The sequence below is a fragment of the Suricata suricatta genome, chromosome 3, assembly GCF_006229205.1.
Source record: "Suricata suricatta isolate VVHF042 chromosome 3, meerkat_22Aug2017_6uvM2_HiC, whole genome shotgun sequence".
NCBI classification, from domain to species: Eukaryota; Metazoa; Chordata; class Mammalia; order Carnivora; family Herpestidae; genus Suricata; species Suricata suricatta.
This window is the reverse complement of record NC_043702.1, coordinates 123,475,439-123,496,452: the sequence shown is the minus strand read 5'-3', so window position 1 is coordinate 123,496,452 and position 21,014 is coordinate 123,475,439. Positions and strand designations below refer to the sequence as shown.

The 21,014-nt window shown below is 40.9% G+C and overlaps 1 protein-coding gene across 1 annotated transcript in view; it reads right to left on the bottom strand.

Moving 5' to 3' along the window:
* Positions 1 to 21,014, bottom strand: part of POU2F1 (POU class 2 homeobox 1) — a 164,157-nt gene that overhangs the window by 142,688 nt on the left and 455 nt on the right. The gene's annotated exons all lie outside the window — the stretch shown is intronic.

Here is a 21,014-nt window from a genome sequence, read left to right as displayed (position 1 = left end):
TACCACAAAATAGTACCTTCATCAGGACACGGACACATTTATTAAAGATGGGGCAGTGGCACAAGAAAAAGGGAGTTAGAAAAACAGGTGATTTTCAGTTATCTATGAGACGCTGATCTTGGAACAAATTAACAATTACTGCACAGGCTCAGGCAAGGCATGAACCCAAATCACTTATCTGTTGTCCCGCATATTACGTTAGGAATGGCAGGAGTCCCTTCTCTACTTAACTATTTCCTGATTTTAAATATTTTCCCTCCTTTAAAGCAATAAAGGTACCAAGTATATAAAAATAAAACACTCCTAAATTACCTCTAAAGAATGGCCAGAATTCATTTCAACTCTACTCTTTCCCCTAGCATGGTAATTTCTCCTCTACCCACTCAAAAGCACACATCTTCCAATTTCTTCAGCCTTTTGTAATTTTACCTTTCTGGCTTGAAGAGGGTTCTGTCTTAGTAGCTCAGAATCTTAATCAGGGTTCATATTTTTATATTCCTAAGTGAATAATGCCTACTCACACATTTTGACCATTTTTTTTTCTTTTTAGTTTATTTTTTGAGAGAAACAAAGAGCAAGAGAGTGTTCTCAAGAACACTGAGCAGGGGAGGGGCAAAGACAGGGAGAGAGAGGATCCCAAGCAGACATCATGCTGTCAGTGCAGAGCCCTATAAGGCTTGAACTCACGAATCATGAGCTCATGACCTGAGCCAAAACCAAGAGTTGGACACTTAACTGACTGAGCCATCCAGGCACCCCTTGACCATTTTTCTTTTTTGTTTTTAACTTTTTAAACATTTTTTATTTATTTTTGAGAGAGAGAGACAGAAAGAGAGAGAGAAAAACAGAGCACGAGCCAGGGAAGGGCAGAAAGAAAGGGAGACACAGAATCCAAAGCAGGCTTACTTTGGATTCTGGTGCTGGCCGCCCAGAGCCTGACAACGGGCTCAAACCCACAAACCATGAGATCATGACCTGAGCCGAAGTCAGATGTTTAATTGACTGAGGTGCCCAGTTCACCATTTTTCAATTAAGTTATTTGTCATTTATTTTTGATGTCTAGGAGTATTTAATACATTTTAAAAAGTTAATTCTTGGCTCAATCAGTTGCGTGTCCGACTTCAGCTCAGGTCATGATCTCGCAGTCTGAGAGTTCGAGCCCCACATCCAGCTCTGTGCTGACAGCTCAGAGCCTGGAGCCTGCTTCTGATTCAGTGTCTCCCTCTCTCTCTGCCCCTCCCTGGCTTCTAACTCTATCTCTCTCTCAAAATTAAATATTAAAAATAAAATAAATTTAAGAAAAAAGAAAAAGTTAATTCATATAGGCTACTAATATCTTTTCCCACAGCATTATATACCTTCATTACATCTATAGAGTCTTTTGACAGGTAGAACCCTCCACATTTTACACTATTAAATCTATGTTTTCCTCTTATGAGCTGTGTGTCATGTCAAAAAGGCTTTCCATCCCTACTATTAAATTAAAGTTATCCCTACTTTTGTCCCAGTACTTTTCCAAGTTTTCCTTTAAACATTCAAATCTTTCATCTCTCCAGGACTCATTCTTGTGTATGGCATAAGGTATAAACCTGGCACACAGTTTCTTTCTCACACAGACAGCCAACTGTCCTAATACCACCTGGTCCCTGTACCTACTGTCAATTTCAATCATTCCAGGCTCCTAAACTCTGGTTTAATGCTGACAGGAAACTTTCATGTCTGCATTAAAGTGATCACTTTTCAAAGCATATTGTTTCAGGGGGCTGTGTATTCTGCTTCTAGCATTCCCAGCACCTGCTGGAGTGAAAATAAAAGGGAAGGGTGGGATGGGAGTATCAAATTTGACTACCATGCCAAAACACAACCATTAAGCCACCAGAGCAGTATATCATGCATGTGTACACCTGTCGTATGCTTTAAAATTACCACCTAAACTGCTGCCTATGGACAGTTCTTTTACTCTGGCAGAGCCGTGAAAACTATGAAGATAAACTATTTGTCATAACTGAGAGTTAACTATGTCTTAACAGCATGGTACATGAGAACAACACGGGAGTTGAGACAGATAATCCAAATATCAAATATCAACCTTCTCCCTTATTTATGACACTTTTAAAGAAGATCATTTAGGGGTTCCTGGGTGGCTCAGCCGGTTGAGCATCCGGCTTCGGCCCAGGTCATGATCTCATGGTTTGTGGGTTCAAGCCCCGTGTCAGGCTCTGTGCTGACAGCTCAGAGCCTGGAACCTGCTTCAGATTCTGTGTCTCCTTCTCTCTCTGACCCTCCCCTGCTCATGAGATCTCTCTCTCTCTCAAAAATAAATAAAACAGTAAAAATAATTTTTTAATTAAAAAAATTTTTTAAAAGGCCATTTAGCCGAGTTTTGTCATTGTTTTGGCAAACAATGTTTTTAGAGGAGAGTGCATGGATTAAGAAAAGGAAAGGGAAGCCTGGAAAACAGAAAACTTCAGGATGTGCCTAACACTGTTTAGGATAAAATATGCCTTAGCCAGCAAGAATTATGGCCATTATTGCAATTAATTAATTTCCTTGGCCTTGACCAAGGAAGAATTATTAAGCAACTCTTCTGGTTATAATTTGGCTTCTCCTGAAGCAAGATTACATACTGTCAAGTGGCCGGCAATTACAGTCCACTATGCAATTACAGTTCTTATAATGGGTTCACACAAACAAGCATTGTTTCTCTTCTGTCAATCCTGTACTAGATTAGCAAGAGTCAGTTCCCTTGAACTCCTTTACCTGCCAGCATGACAGCAAAATGGAGTCTCTGAGAAGCAGGCCTGCCAATGAGCTTGACATTGAGGGACCGCCGGAAGGGCCGAGTCTTCCGGAACAGCACCATCTTCTCTACTTTCAAAGTACCAACAAAGAGACCGCCAAACCCAGTGCAGCTCATATTTATTCTGAAAAGACTTCTTACTGCCAGTAATCCTGTACTAATGTGAACACAGATACATTTCCTTCCTCAACGAAAGTTGAGAGAAGAAACCGATATGGAAGATTGGCTAAAGGATATGCACTATCTCTAATTATTCCTAAGTCTCTTCCTCTTCTAGCTCTGACTGTTTTGAATCATCTTCCATTTACTGCCTTTACTGGAGGGGCTCTGGTTGATGTGTGTGGCCTACAGACGGGCATCATGAAGTTTGCTGGTACATCCATGGTAGGCTACGATGAGGCCACTGCTCCTTCCATTACATGGGGTCCTGTTCGTAGAGGGCCCCAAAGGAGAACCTTCCTTCTGATCTCAGAGTCAAGGAGTTGTGCTTTTATTAAAACAAAAGTGTGTTTGCTTTTAAATGTTATGGACATAAACTGAATTGATTTCTTTTTTTGCATCATCTAATATGAAGCTTGGAGAAATATTTGTGCTCCCTTGAAAGAAAATATGAGATTTTTATATTAGGCCTCTGATTTTATATCTTTACTTTGCATTTCTTCCTAGTTTATGAATCTTTATTCTTTAAAAAAAATTTTTTTAATGTTTGTTTAGTTTTGAGACAGAGTGCAAGCAGGGAAGGGGCAGGGGCAGAGGCAGAGGGAGACACAGAATCTGAAGCAGGCTCCAGGCTCTGAGCTGTCAGCACAGAACCCAATGTGGGGCTCGAACCCACGAACTGGGAGATCATGACCTGAGCCGAAGTCGGACGCTTAACCAACTGAGCCACCCAGGTGTCCCTATGAATCTTTTATAAACCATTTTCAATTTGGGAGGAGGGGATGAAATGAAACAAATGGACAGCTTATATTAATGCATCACAAGAATTTTTTTTTTTAATTAAGAAGTCAGAAAAACAGTCACATGAGAAGTCAAGGGAAAGGATGGATTTAAAGAATAGAATATATGGATTGAAAGAATAAGAATCTTAATTAACTAGGGAAAGAAGGAAGAGAAACTAACATGAGAAGAGGTACAGAGAAAAGACCAGAGAATATCCCAAATAATTTATGTATAAATTATATAAATTAGACAAATGGTAGTAAAAACGACAGTCTAAACTTAATCAAACTTGCTGTATGGTTAAAGTTATATACGATACTTAGAAATAAAGGCATCATTCAACACAGTACAAACAACACAGTTACAGTGGATAAAGAAACATAGAAAACTACTTGATAAAAATGGTCAAAAGGGTACTACCTGGAAAACACATATACAGATCATTACTGTAAGCCCGTCTTCTCTGAGCCCTGCCCCCCCCCGCCCACCAAATATTAGGAAAAAACTCTCTGCATTGCAACAATCTGAGTATACTGACACCTCAGCTTTATCAACAACCCAGCACAGTGTAAGGCAGATGTCTAAACTCCCCAACAAGCAGGACCAAGTTTTTGCTGGGTGGCCTCTCTCCTTCAAGGTTGCTGTCATCATTCCTAGCCACAAAAAGACTTTATAATGCTGTCACTGCTGTATGGTGACCCAGGTGCACACACAGCACTGTTGAGCCATCTCCATTCAGAAGTTAAATTACATTCTTCCTTATGGACAGCTTCCTTATGTTTCTTTTTACCCCAGGCCCCAGAGAACCCCAAATTTGCTGGAAGGTTAGACCCTAGTTCAATCTAGCACTGAAAAGACTGGGTCTCATCAAGTACATCAAGTCTAAATAAACCCCTAGACTGCCCAAAGGGCGTGATCTTTCCATTCTTCCTGTACCCTTCACCTCCTGAATATCAAAAAATTAAAATGCCTTAAGAGCACACAGTAAGAAAAGTATGCTCTCTAGCTTCCCTCTGCTAAAAGAAACATTTTATACAAGGGTAAGGTATGATTCTGCTCTCCAAGATCAAAGTGCCCCAGCTGACCAGTTCCTACCCAGCCTCTGCAAGTGTCCCTCTCTCTGTCTGAACAGCCAAAAGATGGCTAGAAATAGAAAGTATGTGACTGCCAAGGTGATAAATACATCAAGCATTTATTGATTACCATGCAGGAGTCAACACGAGATCACTTAGAACATGTAGATGTGTCTGCTTATCATTTTTATTCTTTCAAAAATGGACTCTCTTAAACTCTGGCTAGTCTGCATACCAGCTGCTCCAGATTAGGAAGATCTGGCTGTCAAGGAAGCTCTGCTAACTGGGAGGGAAGTCAGCTACAGATCCAGGGGAAGGAGGGCAAATACCTAACAGTCACATGGATATAAAGACAAGCACTGTGACTCTTAAAATCACAAACTCAGAACAGTGCCTTGCAAACTGTAAGCATTCAGTAAAATACTTGCTATGCATAAACTTGTTAAGCGAAATAGATCACTCTGTAAAGTACTACAAAGAGGCTAAGTAAGTAATTAGTCCATCGGCCCACAGCCCAGTAAGTGGCAAAGCCAAGATTGCAACCAGGATCTGTCCGGTTCCAGAGTCAGTGTTATTTTCACTTACTTATGTGCTTCTTATGGGGGAGATCAATACACCAAGGATCTCTGGTAAAGTACTCAGGCACAAGATAAACACTCTAAATATCTCTGGAAAGTAAATATTACTCAAAGTCGAATAATTCTCAGCATTTGACATATAAAACAAACACCCATACATTAGGAAAGAGAATACAGAATCCATAATTACTAATTTTAGACTTTATGGCCATGACATTTTTTCATTTTGTAACAGCCCCAGGCTCTCTTAAGGATACAAGTTCATTCTCCTCTTCCACAAGAAGTACAAATAGAAGAAAATCTGAAAATCAAAACATCACTCCACCCATACTTGGAGACAGAAGCCAAAATAGGCCTTTCCAAGCAGGTGCCGTATCCTGGGAGAAGGAATCAGTGGAGGTTCGCGCACTGCGGTCAGGGCACGGTCAGGGCAGTCAGGGCAAGGACAGGGAGCAGTGTGGTGAGCCAACCACTCCTGTGCTCCCAGCCCCGCCCAATGAACAAGTCGGGGTCACAGACCACCAGCTCCCAGGGCAGGCCAGCCTGTGCCATGTGAACCAACACAACAGGTCCTCTCCAAGCGGTTAGGGCTGCCCCGGAGTGAGCTGGCCGCCACTGTGCAGCTCCAAGAGTCCTCAATTCCTACAGGACTGGTGAGGATTCCACACACAAAATCTCAGGATATCCTCATTGGTCCACTCCATAAGGCTATGAGAAGAAATCCTGCCACTCAGTGCATCACCGAAGCAGTCCACCAGCACAGGTGGACGGGAGAGCTGACACATGCAGGTGCAGCAGTAGGCGCTACAGCCATGGAAAGGACAGCAAGTTCCTCTGCACTGTCGGTGAGTCCCCCTGTGAAATGTGGAGAAGACCAATGCTCTCCAGCTCCACCATAATATAGGTAATGCCTGTACATTTCCTACCTAATAAACAATTTAGGACAGTCATATCTGCTTAAAAGTGTTCATTTATTAAAACTAGTTGTCTACAGACTGTTCCATGAATACACTGTCAAATTATGGAAGTTCAAATGCAACAGTAGCTGTGAAGATTGATGGTGTTACCTTGTTTCTAAGATAACGCTTTTGTCTTTATCTTATTAGGGAATTTATGTCAGTGTTTAAAATACTGTTTGGTGTAACAAGTGTAAAATTAATTCTGTACAGGAAGAAAATAAACAAACACAACCTTGTTAAGCACCAAATACATAGCAAGCAGGTGTTAAATGTCAGAGACAGAATGCAGTTCTTAGCCTCACAGAGTTTAAGCTATTCTGAAAAAGAGAAACAAGTTAGCCAATAATTAGAAGTGCTAAAATAGATGCTGGAATATTGTCTGTAGAAACAGAGAAAGGGTCTCTAACTCTGACTCTGACTCTGCAGAGTTTGGGGAAATGGGGAAGGCAGTGGGGAAGTTTTAAGAGTTCCCAGTTGGTAACCCAATCTCTTCTCTCATCCCTAAACTGCTTCTCAAAAGACATATGGGCATTAATTAAAGAAAAGAAGGAGATGGTACTCATGTAAAGACAATACAGAAGTTACAAATTTTCAAGAAAACCACAAATATTCTGAAAAGGCTAGAACCAGTGCAGAACAAGAAAAAAAATTGACATTTGAAAAATATACAGAAAAAGAAAAAAATTGAATAAGATAACCTACAATAAAAATATGAAAATATGTTCATAGGTATTTTTCATCTATCAACAAGGTAAAAATTTTAAAGCTTGTGGGGAAACTGACATTATTAAATACTGTAGATAAAATATATACTGTAGGTAAAAATACAGAATGGTACCTCTGCCAAGGGCAATCTGATAACACGTACAAAATATTTAAATGTGTAACTTTTTTATCCTATAATTCTTATTCCTAATGATTTATATTTAAAAAATTAATACACTCTAGGGGCACCTGGCTGGCTCTGTGGGTGGAGCATGTGACTCTTGATCTCAGTGTTATTAAGTTTAAGCTTCATTTGGGTGTTGAGATTATTTAAAAATAAAATCTTAGGGGCGCCTGGGTGGCTCAGTTGGTTAAGCCTCCAACTTCAGCTCAGGTCATGATCTCATGTTCATGGGTTTGAGCCCCACGTCGGGCTCTGTGCTGACAGCTCAGAGCCTGGAGCCTGCTTCGAATTCTGTGTCTCCTTCTCTCTCTGCCCCTCCCCCTCTCATGCTCTGTCTCTCTCTGTATCAAAAATAAATAAAACATTTTAAAAAAATTTTAAATAAATTTAAAAAAATTAAATATCAGGACACCTGGGTACGTCAGTCGGTTAAGCATCGAACTCTTGATCTCAGCTCAGGTCATGATCTCACTGTTCCTGAGCTTAAGCACAGTGTTGGGCTCTATGCTGACGGCACATAGCCTGCTTGGGATTCTGTCTCTCCCTCCCTCTGCCCCTTCCTGGCTTACATTCTCTTTCTCTCTTTCTCTTTCTCTCTCTCTCAAAATAAATAAAACTAAAAAATCTGAAACTCAAAAATTCAAAACTAAAAATTAAGCACTATAGATGGGATGCTCAGATCAAAAGGGATCAAGCAAATAATTGATCCATCTATCCAATAAAATACTTTGTCATTTGTTATTGATGCCACTAGAAGTCATTCAATGAAATAAAGTTCAGAGATCTTTAAAAAAAAGAAAAAAAGGGGAAGGGGTAGTCAGCTTTGAAATTACCCAAAGGTATCACCTATCAAATGAAAAAGATTGTTTATTTTATTTACCTGAACAAATTCTAAATAGGGAGCCATGAAAAAATTTAAGCAAAGGGGATGGGGGCAAGTTACATAACAGACGTATGCGATGATTCCTTTTTTAAATGATGCGCACATACAGGAGGGGGCAGGCCCATCTAGGGTCTGGCTGTGGATATGCGGATGCACTATGCACCAGCGGTTATGTGTCTGCAACGTACTCAGGAGCACATTCCAGCAAAGGGGCTCAATAACTGAACTAGCATCCGGGTCCTTACAGCAGGATGTAACCGATGGGATGAGATTCTGGCATCATGAGCTGGCAATGGCTCTGACACTATAGTCTAAGTTCCTGAAATCACACCATCATTTCTTCCAGCAATATTCATTAAATTAATTAGTCTTCCCAGGCGATAGTGATGTTTACAGTGTCTCTCATAACATCGGAGGATTTTCACCAATTCCTTTCTAACTGATGGCATATGAATGTATTCGTCTGTCCAAATGGCATTCTTGGCCAGATGCATGAGAAAGCGCCAGGGGAGCGGCAGACTGGCACTCAGCAAAGTAGTGTAAAGAAAAATATCAGACAACAGAACACGGTGACGCGGGCAAGACTAAACGGGTATACATGATTGAGAACACCGAGACTATTAAACGGCTAACTTATCAGAAACAATAATCAACAGTCATGTGTCCTCAACTCAAAGCTACAGCCCTGGTTCAGTAACAGCTTGGAAAGGGGAGGAGTAAACAAATGTGTGGTATTTGCCTGTCTACCAATTTTAAGTCACAACTCATTTGAGACACATTAAAATATTTTAAGCACATGTTAATCAAAATAATACATAACAGAAGAAGTCCTATGTAGAAGTCCTATTCTAGGTAGCAAACTAGGTCATGAAAAAATATAAATGATGCCCCAAATAAAAATTACCTGAATGCTAACATTTGCAAATAGCTTCAGTTTTAAATATAATTCTTAACAGAAATCCAAAATGTTCAGAGTTTATGGGTTGCCAGGTTCAGCAATCTATACACAGAGAGTTTCAAAATATTTTTATGACCAACATGTAGAGACACCTGAAATCTAGGTTAACATTAGATCTAGTAACCAATTAGATGTCCATCTCTCCAAATTGCCAAGACAGAGATGAATATACAGTTGGCTCTAGACCACACAATCTGGGCCTGGGAGCTGTGTGTTAAGTGCTCTAAGGATAAACTCAGAAATAACAGTTGTTACACACTTTATCATCCAAGTGACTTGAAACAGAATTTAATGGTTAAGAACACGATAATTCTCTTAATTGCCTACTGCCACAATCAAAATGGGTCAGAGACCTAGATGGGCCACTGAGCCTCTTTACACCAAGTTTTCTCACATGAAAGATGAGGATGACAAGCACACATCCCTCACGGGGCCATTGTGAAGATCAATATGAAAACGCATATAAAAATTTTGTACAGTAACCGGCACGAAGACTTGGTAAATGTTATTTATTACTGTCGCTGGAAATTAATACATTTGGTAGAAGGTATGGAATCTCTTCCACTGATTTTGCCTATGTATTTGGCCATTAAAAAGGACAAAGATCATGAAAATAGCCTCATAATTTGAAAATCACCTTCTTCTCTTCAGCTAAACCTTACTCTTTCTGGACCACCCAGACCAAACCTGAGTTTCTTGAAAGTGCTATGTTCTCACTAGTTTCAAGAGTAAGGTATAGACTGTTCCTTTTGCTTAGGGCATTTGCAATCCTACTTCCTACTCAGCCTTGGACTGATTAACTTTCAGCCATCCTTCATGTCTCAGTGTAAACATCATTTACCAAGGGAGCCCTTCCCAAATCCTCCTGTCCAGATTAGGTGCCCCTATCTTATGCTTAAGGCCCTATCTTATTCAGAGGACTCTGGTTTTCCCGTATTTCACCCAATTTAGTATAAACAGTGTTATTTAATGTATGACTTGCCCAGCAGATTATAAGCTTTGAAGGCAAAAACTGTATCTGTCTCACTATTCTATCTCCAATGTTGTGTACATGGAAAAGAATAAAACAAGCTCTATAAATATTTACTGAATTAAATGAATGCAGAAGGACCAGTCAGGTTGGTTAATTATAATCCAGTTCATGCTCACATTGAGAACTGTTACGGTTCCTGATAAGCTTACTGTCCTTCATCATTCACATTCTAATAAGATGTTTGTAGTTTAAAATTCAAATACCACCTTTCTGGACTAACCATCTCACATGATTCAGCGCTGTTGCTAAGACAGGATCAAGCCTATCATGCTTTATATTCTTAATAGATTTATTAAAATGATATTCAGAAGAAAGCCAAGCTACTCAAACAATCTGTGTTAATTGGCCTTCGCCCAAAAGATAGTATTGAAGAATTGAACAGCTTAAAAAGGGGAGCGGGGGAGGCATGAAAACAATCCACAATTTATCAGTGAGAATCCTATGGGCTAGAAAAGTTAAGTGATTTGTTCAGCATCAGAAAGCTACACAGTGCTGGGCTCCTGGGTGGCTTAGTTGGTTAAGTGTCCGATCTCACGGTTCAAGGGTTTAAGCCCTGCATCGGGCTCCTTGCTGGTAGTTCAGAGCCTGGAGCCTGCTTCAGATTGTCTCCCCCTCTCTCTGCCCCTCCCCCACTCATGCTCTGTCTGTCTGTCTCTCTCTCAAGAATACACATAGAAAGAAACCAACAAAAGAAGAAAGGAAGAAAGACGCTACCAGTGCTACAGACAGAGTAAGGATCCAGGTGTCCTAGTTCTGTTTGTCTTTCCACTATGGAGAGTGGTACATCGAGAACCACTGTTCAAGACAGTCTAAGCAATAGACTTGAAGTACAACTATCCTAATATAAGTTGTCCTAATCATTCAGTGCTACTGAATCCTTTGTAAAGTTTTTTTAAACTATGGACGGCCAGACCTCTAAGCATATTAGAAACTCGGGAGGTAAGGCCTGGGCCTTTGCATGTTGAGAAGAATCCCATGGATAGGTCTTATGCCAGCAAAGATTGAGAACCCCTGATTTAATCAATTGGGTATGATCTGCTAAATGGGCACTCTGTCCCTAGCAGTGTGTTCTTGATCTCAAGGCTCTTAGAGGAGACAAGATTTACTTATATAACTCAATTAGAGAATAAGACTATGTATAATGAAGTGCTGAATGAGCTAAATGAACATAAATTAAGTGCTAAACTCAGAAACTAGGACAGTAGCAGAGGCTTGAGAAATCAGCTATTTCAGGAGCTAGGTCCTTTATATAAATAAGGACAACAGCTTTCAGACAGTACGCTGAGCAGGAGTCCTTAAGGATCCTGTGAAAGTGCCTTGAGGGCCACCATGGGAAAAAGAGGAACCTTTCCCACCCCTGACACCCATTTCAATCAGAACTGCTCCACTCTTACCTTTTATATAATAAGCGTCTGCCTAAAATTCATTTTAAGAAGAACTCCAACAGCTTTTACAAGTGTGAAAACTCTTTTAGTTACAAATATGTAGAAAAAGGAAAACAGTCAGTGGTGAAGTAACTTTCCCAAAGTCACAAAGCTAATTAGTGGTGCAGAACCCAGGTCTCTCAACTCACCACACCACATCATGTACCCTGACATGCCAAAGGGGGGGACAGTGTGAGCACGGGTCTGACACAGTGCCCCAAATGCCAGCCTGACCCAAACAGCGGGCTTACTTCCAAACTGGGATGGGACTGTGCAGCAGGATGGGAGGGGGCGGTGGGCAGGATGAAGAGAGCCCAACAAGCATCAGAATAAAATACAGCCACCCTCCCTGAACAGCTCTTCAACACAAAGTTTTAGGTAGATTCTTTCAAAAAAATTTTTTTAAAGTTTATTTGAGAGAGAGAGAGAGCACACAACATGTGCACAAGCAAGGGACGGGCAGAGAGAGAGGGAGAGAGAGAATCCCAAGCAGGCTCCGCACTGGCAGTGCAGAGCCAGACGAGCGGCTTGAACTCACGAACTGTGAGATCATGACCTGAGCCAAAATCAAGAGCTGCACACTCAACCAACTGAGCTACCCACGCGCCCCTATTTTATCTTTTTAATGTTTGTTTATTTTTGAAAGGGAGAGAGAGTTCATGCGCACAGTGGGGGACACAGAGACGGAGACAGAGAATCCAAAGCAGGCTCCATGCTGCGAGCTCAAAACCTGGCTCAGGGCTTGAACCCACAAAACATGCAATCACAACCTGAGCCAAAGTCACAGGCGACCAACTAAGCTACCCAGATGCCTGCAGGCAGTTTTTTTTTTCCTAATTAAAACCTAGGGTACCTGGGTGGCTCAATCGTTTAAGCGTCTGACTTAGGCTCAGGTCATGATCTCACAGTTTGCGGGTTCAAGCCCCGCGTCAGGCTCTGCTTCAGATTCTGTGTCTCCCTCTGTCTCTGCCCGTCCTCTACTCACACTCTCTTTCAAAAATAAACATTTTTCAAAAATTAAAACGATGAAAGAAACACTGTGTTTGCAGTGGGCTGATAAGGGGACTCCCCAGTGGGATAGTTGATTGTGCCCTGCAAGGAAGGAGTATAAGATAAGAATGCATACATAGGCAGGGACGAGGGCTAGATAACAGAGTACCTTCAAAGTTTCCGTCAGCTACAAGGCAACATCTCCATGGTAAAGCTTTCAGAAGAGTACCAGGGGAGTTACAATCCCTCTCCCAAGGTGTTTGCCGCACAAGGAAATGTATAACCTGAAGTAAGATGGCCCATAGAATCAATCTAAAGCTTCTCGACAGCAACACGAGTAATAAAATTGCTGGTTTTACTCTTGTGCTCATGTAAGGAAAACTATTATAGTACTTAAAAAATTCTTCTGCTATCATTTGTTACACCCCACAGCATCCCTCTAACACTGGTATTATCGCCATCTTCTTGTTGAAAGAAATAAGCACAGAAATCAGTGGCAGAGTCAAAATAAGATGTCTAGAATTTACAATGCTCAGACTCAGTGCTCAGTCCACACACAGAGTGGCATGGGCACAAATCTCAATCCTAATATTTGTACGTTTGTAGATTTAATTTCATAAAACTGTTTTGATTTTCACAATGAATTTATAACCCAATAATATGCACCGATCAAATCTCAAACGATATTTCCAAAGTTGAATTCATTGCCTAGTCTCCAAATGGCTCCTTCTTCCAACCTCCCTGCTTCTGTTTACTTGGCACTGCTCTTTATAATCTAAGCCGAAACCTTAGCATCCCCCTTGACTCTAATTAGCTGCTAAACACTTAAAATTAAGGGCTTTCTTTGATCATGGCTAGCCCAGAACAAAAAAAAAAAAAAAAAAAAAAAAAATTCAATGGATTCCCTACTGCCTGGCATAAGAAACCCAGACTCCTACACCCACCCCCAGAGCACCCAGAGCTCCCTAGAACAGTGACCTTCCACCACTCCCCACTGTACAGCCTAAGTAATAAAGATCCCGGAAGTCCTGCTGTTCCCCAAACACACTGTGTGCTTCCCGAAAATCACTTAATCTAGGCTTTATTTTACTCAACTATAAAATGGGCATAATAATATTTGCCTGAAAGGACGAAGTAACGAAAATGAGAGGGCTGCTATAAACTTTAAAGTGCTATAAAAATACAGACATTATCATTATGTTACGGTGATGGTAATTTTATTTTATTTACACCTGCCTTGCTCCAGAAAGGATATAAAGAAGCCCACATCAAACACAAAATAACAAGGGTTTAAACACTGACGCATAAATCAAAGAAATATAAAACAAAAGGACATAAAATGGAACTGGGGAAGAGGAGGCTAAGGAAAATGCATACCATAATTGCTTTCCCAATTTTCAGGTTAGTAACTTGGGCTGGACACTGTGTTTGATTTGAAAAGAAAACTAAGTCAATCAGACAACCCAGTGTCCCAAAGACTAAAAACAAAACCATTGATCAGAAGTAAAATAGCTCCTAACGTAAAGACCTGGCAAGAATTTCTCCCAAAGGTCCTTATTCTGTGTGATTAACTGGACAACATCCTCAATATATTTATCCTGGATTCTCTATTTTATAGCATCGTTATTAGACTGAAAGCCTCTTGAGGTCAGGTGACTGTCCTTTGTATCTCCAGTAAGATTTTTTTTTAATTTTTTTTAATGTTTTATTTATTTTTGATACAGAGAGAGACAGAGCATGAGAGGGGGACGGGTAGAGAGAGGAGACACAGAACCGGAAGCAGGCTCCAGGCTCTGAGCTAGCTGTCAGCACAGAGCCTGATGCGGGGTTCGAACCCACGAACCATGAGATCATGACTTGGGCCAAAGCCGGATGCTTAACCGACTGAGCCACCCAGGCACCCCTCTCCAATAAGATTTAAAGCAATTAGTCAGCAGACCACATGCCTCGATTTTTATGCATTGGTTTCCATGGATCCAGTCTCCGCTTCCTATTTCAAACCATCGTGTAGAGCATCATATTAGTTCTAAAATATCACTTTTATTATCATGGGATTCCTTACTTAAAAACCTCCAAAAGCCTCCCTGCACATAGAACAAATGCCTCATTCTTTGCCTACAATCTTGAACATTTCCCCAGCAGTATGCTTCTCTGTCTTCCCATTCCTAATGTTTGCCTTCTTCTAAGCTCAGCTTTAAAACTTATCTTCTACTTAAAGTCTTATCTGACTGGCAGCAATGTGGTAGAGAGACTGGGGGTGTGGGGAGAAGTCTATAAAGTCGGAAGTCTACCTCAACAGTGAAGAGACTGAGGGCAAGGCACCGAATGGCTGTGAGAACATGTCCTCATCTGTAAAGGCTCTAGGACAGAAGGTATCCACATCACCTTCCTGCTATAAAGGCTCTAGGATGCTTTGCTTCCTGCAAATGTGGACACACCCTGATATCTCCTCTGATCACTATTATCTGCTACAGAGTCTAACATGTAATTACATACTTTGTTTTTTAATTTTCCTTGCTATGAAAAGATACCAACTCCTCCCTGGCATAGTCTCATATTTCCCTTGTTATTCCCAAAGACAACTGGCATAAGACCAGGTACACAGCAGATACATTTTGTAAACTATCAAGTATCTGTTTTTAAAAGACTTTCTTGCTGCAATATGAATCAGCCCAAAAAAAGACATTTCTTTCATTAAGCAGACCACTAAAATAAATGTACTCAAGCAAGAAAACAGGTAAGTCACTTTTCTGTAAAAAAGTATATTCACACAGTAAGTTACAAAGCCAGTAGGTTCAACTCCATCACTGAAGGTGACCACATGTTAAACAAAAAGGAGTTCAAAGATACAACATAATAGTCACTTCCTAGCCATTCCTGTTTACATCTTCTATTACAAAGAGAAAATTCCCTAGTCCCCCCTGCCCAAAAAAAGCCTACCATAATTTTTATTATTTTACTGATTTAGCTTTACATACTGTTGTTACGATTCCAATATAAAAACCAATAAAGTCACAGAGAATTATGAAATAAACCACGTGACAAATGAAACTGTACTTGCCATGACTTCCAACATTGCAGGTTAAGTAAAGCTACTGCCAATACTCACACTGAGCTTAGTTTTGTGCTTTTCAAGTTGTCTTTTTTTTAAATTAATATTATGTATCCTTTTATGGACGAATATCCCAGTTTCCTGCATAGTACTTTAAAAAGAAAATCTGATAAATCTGGAGGTTTGCTGATTCTTCTTTTGTTCATTACTAGTCCTGTCAGCAAAAATCTAGGCAACAGTGAAAACTTGAGTATTTGCTTAACAGGAAAAAACAAAAACAAAAACAAAAACAAAACCCAAAGGAGCTATATCAGCAACTAAGTACAAACAACATAACCTATCAATGCTCAATAACACTCTATAGTAAAAACACACAGAACTCTATAAGGTACATGCATAGTATGTAAAGAGCTTCTTTAAATCAGAGGTTCTGAAACTCAAGACAATTCTCATATTCCAAATTCTAACTATTTTGTAAATGGATCAGTAAATCAGGCAATGGCTCCACTCATGCTATCTGTTTTTTCCCCACTGCTATCACTGCTGAAAGAGTTTATAAGGGCTCGTGGCCTATGTTCTAAATACAAATGTCAATAATGCACAAAACTGCTAGTCTCTATCATCTGTAATTATTACCTCTTTCAACCCAGATTCCCCTCAAAAAGATATTTATCTTATTTCAGCAATACAATAAAAGAATTAAGCAAAATCCCTGCCCAAAGAGTTTCTTTAAAAAAAGAAAGCAAGCATTCAGAAGGGATACAGGAACTCAGGTAAAACTGATGTGTAACAATCCTATGCACATTCTAGAGCCTAATACTGGATTGCCTTGAAGAAATAGATAATAAGCATGTTTGTTCAGGCATTTAACATTAAAAAGGCAACAGACACCAGAACATAAGTGACCCAAAAGAAGCGTGTTTTGTTACTTATTCCATGTTGTAAACAGTAATTACTTAAATAGTTTGAAACCCAATCACTTCCACTGAGAAAATGCATCCCTGCTTAAAATTGCACTTCATAGTATTTACTAATCACAAAAACTGTGTAACTGAGCAAGTGCTGCTCACAGTTCGTGAATTCAAGCCCGGCATCAGGCTCTGCACTGACATAGCAGAGCCTGCTTGGGGTTTCTCTCTCCCTCTCTGCCCCTCCTCGGCTTGCTTGCTCTCTCTCAAAAATAAATAAATGAACCTTAAAAAATTTTTTAATTATTTTAAGTGTTTGAAAGACTAATATGCAAAGAGTAGAGCCATGTGTTTTCAACATAAAAAGCAAACAAAAATAACTGTTGATAATGAGGCAATCACCACTACATAATATTAGTCTTCCTAGTACAAAGGAAATGTATTCATGAAAGTGAGTGGCCAATTTTAAAATCAACTTAAACACATAGACATACAACCAAAACCATTATCAAATAATATATATCCAAGAAACTTCAAATATTTCATTGTTAATGCCAAACACTTATGGAAAGATAATTCAAATTTCCAGGTCTGTCATTTTTTTTTTTAAGCCTTGGGAGAAGACTAGGATATTACATGACTTAGTTACCTCATTTATACGTTTTTAAAAGTATATTTACTTATTTTGAGAGAGAGAGAGAACAAGCAGGTGTGGGGCAAGCGGGGAGGGTGTGGAGAGAGGATCCAAAGCGGGCTCTGTGGTGACAGCAGAGAGCCCGATGTGGTGCTTAAACTCACGAACCATGAGATCATGACCTGAGAAAAGTTGTACACCCACCCAACTGAGCCACCCAGGCGCCCCTCTGGTTCTGCCATGTTAGAAGCACCTGCCTAAGACAGTCAAGGCTCCTTTAAGCATCTTTGGCGGCTTGATAAGCGCTATTAACATTCTAAGCCCTAAACTTATTAGGAAACCCGATGACCAGAAGAATAACAGATTAACCAGTACTTCAATCTAGGCAGCAATAAAACATTTTATTTCTTCTGCTTCATGCTGCTTATCAGTGCAGAGAATAGTAAATGAAAAATACGGCACAATACTATACAATTTATACCTCAACGATAGTCACTGTTTTCCCTTGACTCCTGGGAGTTCTGACAATGACAAAATGAAAGGAATTAGAAATGTAGTTCAGAAAAGATGTTTAAAATTACAGTAATAGCTTAGAAGCACAACGGTCTTTTCAAATATTAAAAACATTTGGTCAGCTGTCACATGAATTTTCAAGACCTAAACTCAACAGTACCATTATAATTAGTAGGTGGGGCAAGTTAAGAAAGTGACAATGGGGCTTCTGAAACTTTGTGAGAAGCCTGCCAGACACGTGCATAAGAAGATGGGCCAGTTATAAACTTACTAAGGCTCAGAAGTAATCTAAAATACTCAGTCGAGCTTGGAGAGTTAGGAATAAAGCACAGCATCCTACACATTCCTAGGGCATTTTAATCAGCACTTTAACTATGATGAAAAATTCCTAAAAGGAAAATCTACATCAAAAATCTTAGGGGGAATCACTACCTCACGATGTAATAATTTTAAAAATCACTCTTCAATCAAAATAAATAAATTTGTCCAGATTAAGACAAATCCAAAAAGAATTCTGAATTATTTTTTAAACTGTTTGCAAAGCACACGCTTCCTTATAAATATCTACCTTATTTTAAACACTGTAATTTCAGCGTTTAAAAGAATGTATAGCACTTGTTCTCATCAACTTCACTTTACTCATTAAAATAGGCACTAAGGCAAATAATATCTCCTTTAGCCTGGCAGCTTATTGGTGTTTGGGAGGTCACAAAGAACCTCTCTAAAATAAGGATTTATATTGATCACTTCCAGAATGATACTTCCTTAAAACCTATAGTCTCCACCTGAGAACTTAAAGAAATGAATTCTTACAACAGCATGGAATGCCAACCAAAATGCCTGTTAGCAATACTCATCTTTTCTGCATTACATCAATTCTAATAGTGGAATTTTGTTTATAAAATTCAGCATACATTGTATCATCCTGGATAAAATATCTATAGCCTCAGTAGTGGTTAAACTGCAGCTGTAAAGGCAACTGTCCTGAGATAAATGGCTTCCCTAGGAGAAGGTGTCACTGCCGCACTTCACCTCAGGACAATAAATCAAATTAACTGCACCTTGTCCTCTGTCCAATGACATCACCAGTTTGACCACATCTTGGGAATCGGGTGCAAAAACATATGCTATTTAAGGCATGAAATCATATTACTGCTTTTTGTCCATTCAACCTCATGCTTCAGGCCCCTAGTCAGTCACCTGAACATTCACATGAAAGCTACAAATCCCCCGCCCCCTGCATTCGGGAAGGCCTACTGGACGTGAGAGAGGAAAAATGATTAGAACTGGTTATTTGAAATTGGCTTGCTTTTAGCCCATCAAATCTACAACTTTGTTACAAATTAAAGAAGACTAATGTCTCCCAAAATAGGTAGCTAGCAACTGATCATAAATAAAGTGCCTTATAATTTCAAAGGTTTAACACATCAGAGCTAAATAATACTTCCCTGGTACTTTACTAGCAGGGGTAAAAAAAAAACAACCACCAATGAGAAGCAACTGTATGTTTTTATAAAACACACTAAACCTATATAGAATGAAAAGGGAAAAAAAGCTTTACTAAGAGAAAAACCAAAAATGAAAATTATTGTTTCTTCTAAACAACAAAAGTTAGCCTGACTTTCACAGACCAATTGTCCTGATTCTACATAAAACATAAAATCAATTCTGACAACTTAAAGAGGGGTGGGCGTGCTGGGAGGAGAGTAAGTTCCAAGATCAGGGAAGACACAATGACTATGTTTATTCTGCTGTGTTCACTCATTTAACCATGACACAAACACTCAAAGAAAACATAACCCGGTTTCTGTTTTTAGGAGCGCTCCCATTTAAAAGACACAAACCTTGACAAGGGTAGCACAAAATTAATATCAGTCCTATCTTAAATTAGAATGAAGAAGTTGAAAAGGAAATGCAGCACTGAGACATTCTGAAAGTGCTGTTAATTGGAATTTCTAAAACACTCAGCCATTCTACAACTCCTAGAGAAAAAAACAAAACTATTGGTTTTACAAGGAGTGCAGACCTTTACGAAGCCTGAAAGTGTTTAACTTGGAGGCAGAAACCACGGGGCAGGGAGAGCTATCACTAAAGTAAAGTGACTTACTTGTATTAAGTCAAAATAGGTTTCATTCGCCTCCAAAAATGAGATTTTTTTCCCCTTAGGCCTAATATTACTGCAAACTATGAGAAAGTCTTTTTAAGAGAAAACAAAACAGGCAGAGTTGAAGCTTAGCTAGGAGCTGGTTTAATGCTGGTTAAGGCACCAGGAGGGTTTGTTTTGCCCGCGGAGGGCGGGTCCGTGTGTGGACGTTGGTGGGGGAAAATCATTTTGGTTATTAGTAAATAAATCAAGCGGCAGAAAATGAGGCCTAGGCAACTGCCGGAGGAGCCAAGGCCTAGCTCTCCCCTTGCTCTTCCCAGCACAGCCTGGGTTTGATCTCAGAGCCCCGTGGATTGCCAAGGAAAAAAAAAAAAGAATCATATCGAACCACAAAAGCACATGGGGCGAATGTAAAATATAAACACGGCGTTGGGCTGTGAGTGGCTGTTATTAAAGGTCTGAATTACTAAACATGAGAGGCGGGGAAAGCCAGGCGGCCATTTCAATAATATAAACCTCCCCGAATTAGACATTATTCAAATGAGAGAGGTTCGGCTAAGCAGACAGTAGAGAGGACCCAGCACCCAGCAAGAAACCAACACCACCGAACCGGGGAGGGGGATCCCCGCCCCTACCCAACTCCCAACAGGAGAGGGGAAATCGAGAATATTATCAACTTGTCAGGCCAGCCGGTTTTGGGGCAGGGGCAGGAGGGCAGCCTTCACATCCGAGTTCTCGAGAGGCCTCCGGGCGCTTCTGGGGCCTGGGAGGCAGAGGCCCTCGAGGGCCCCCGGCCACGGGGGTCCGGGTCAGCGCAGAGGGGCGGGGGGCCGGGGAGGGGCAGGGGAGATGAACATTAGACCACGCCAGGCACCTCCAACCCAACTCCCGGGGGAAAGCACGGCCCACGGGAGACTGGGAGCTTTTCCAGCATCCAGGGGACGGCTGACCGATGGTCCGGAGCACATGGGGCTGCCCCGGAGGCCATCCCCCGCCGAGGGGAACTTCCCACGAGGGCCGCTTTTCAACCCCGTTCGCTCCGGAGGGGTCGAGGCGGACCGTGCGCGGGCTCCCCACCTCCGCCCCCACCCCGAGGCCACCTCGCAGCGCCCGCGACCGCTCACCCCCTACCCACCTAGAGCGCAGGCCTGGCTCAGGTCAGGCCGCCACACCGGGGACAAGAGGGGCGCGGCCGAGGTGCCCGGGGCCGTGACCCCCTGGCTCAGCCCCGCTCGGACCCCGGTACGGCGGCGGGGCGCGGGCGCCAGCGGGAC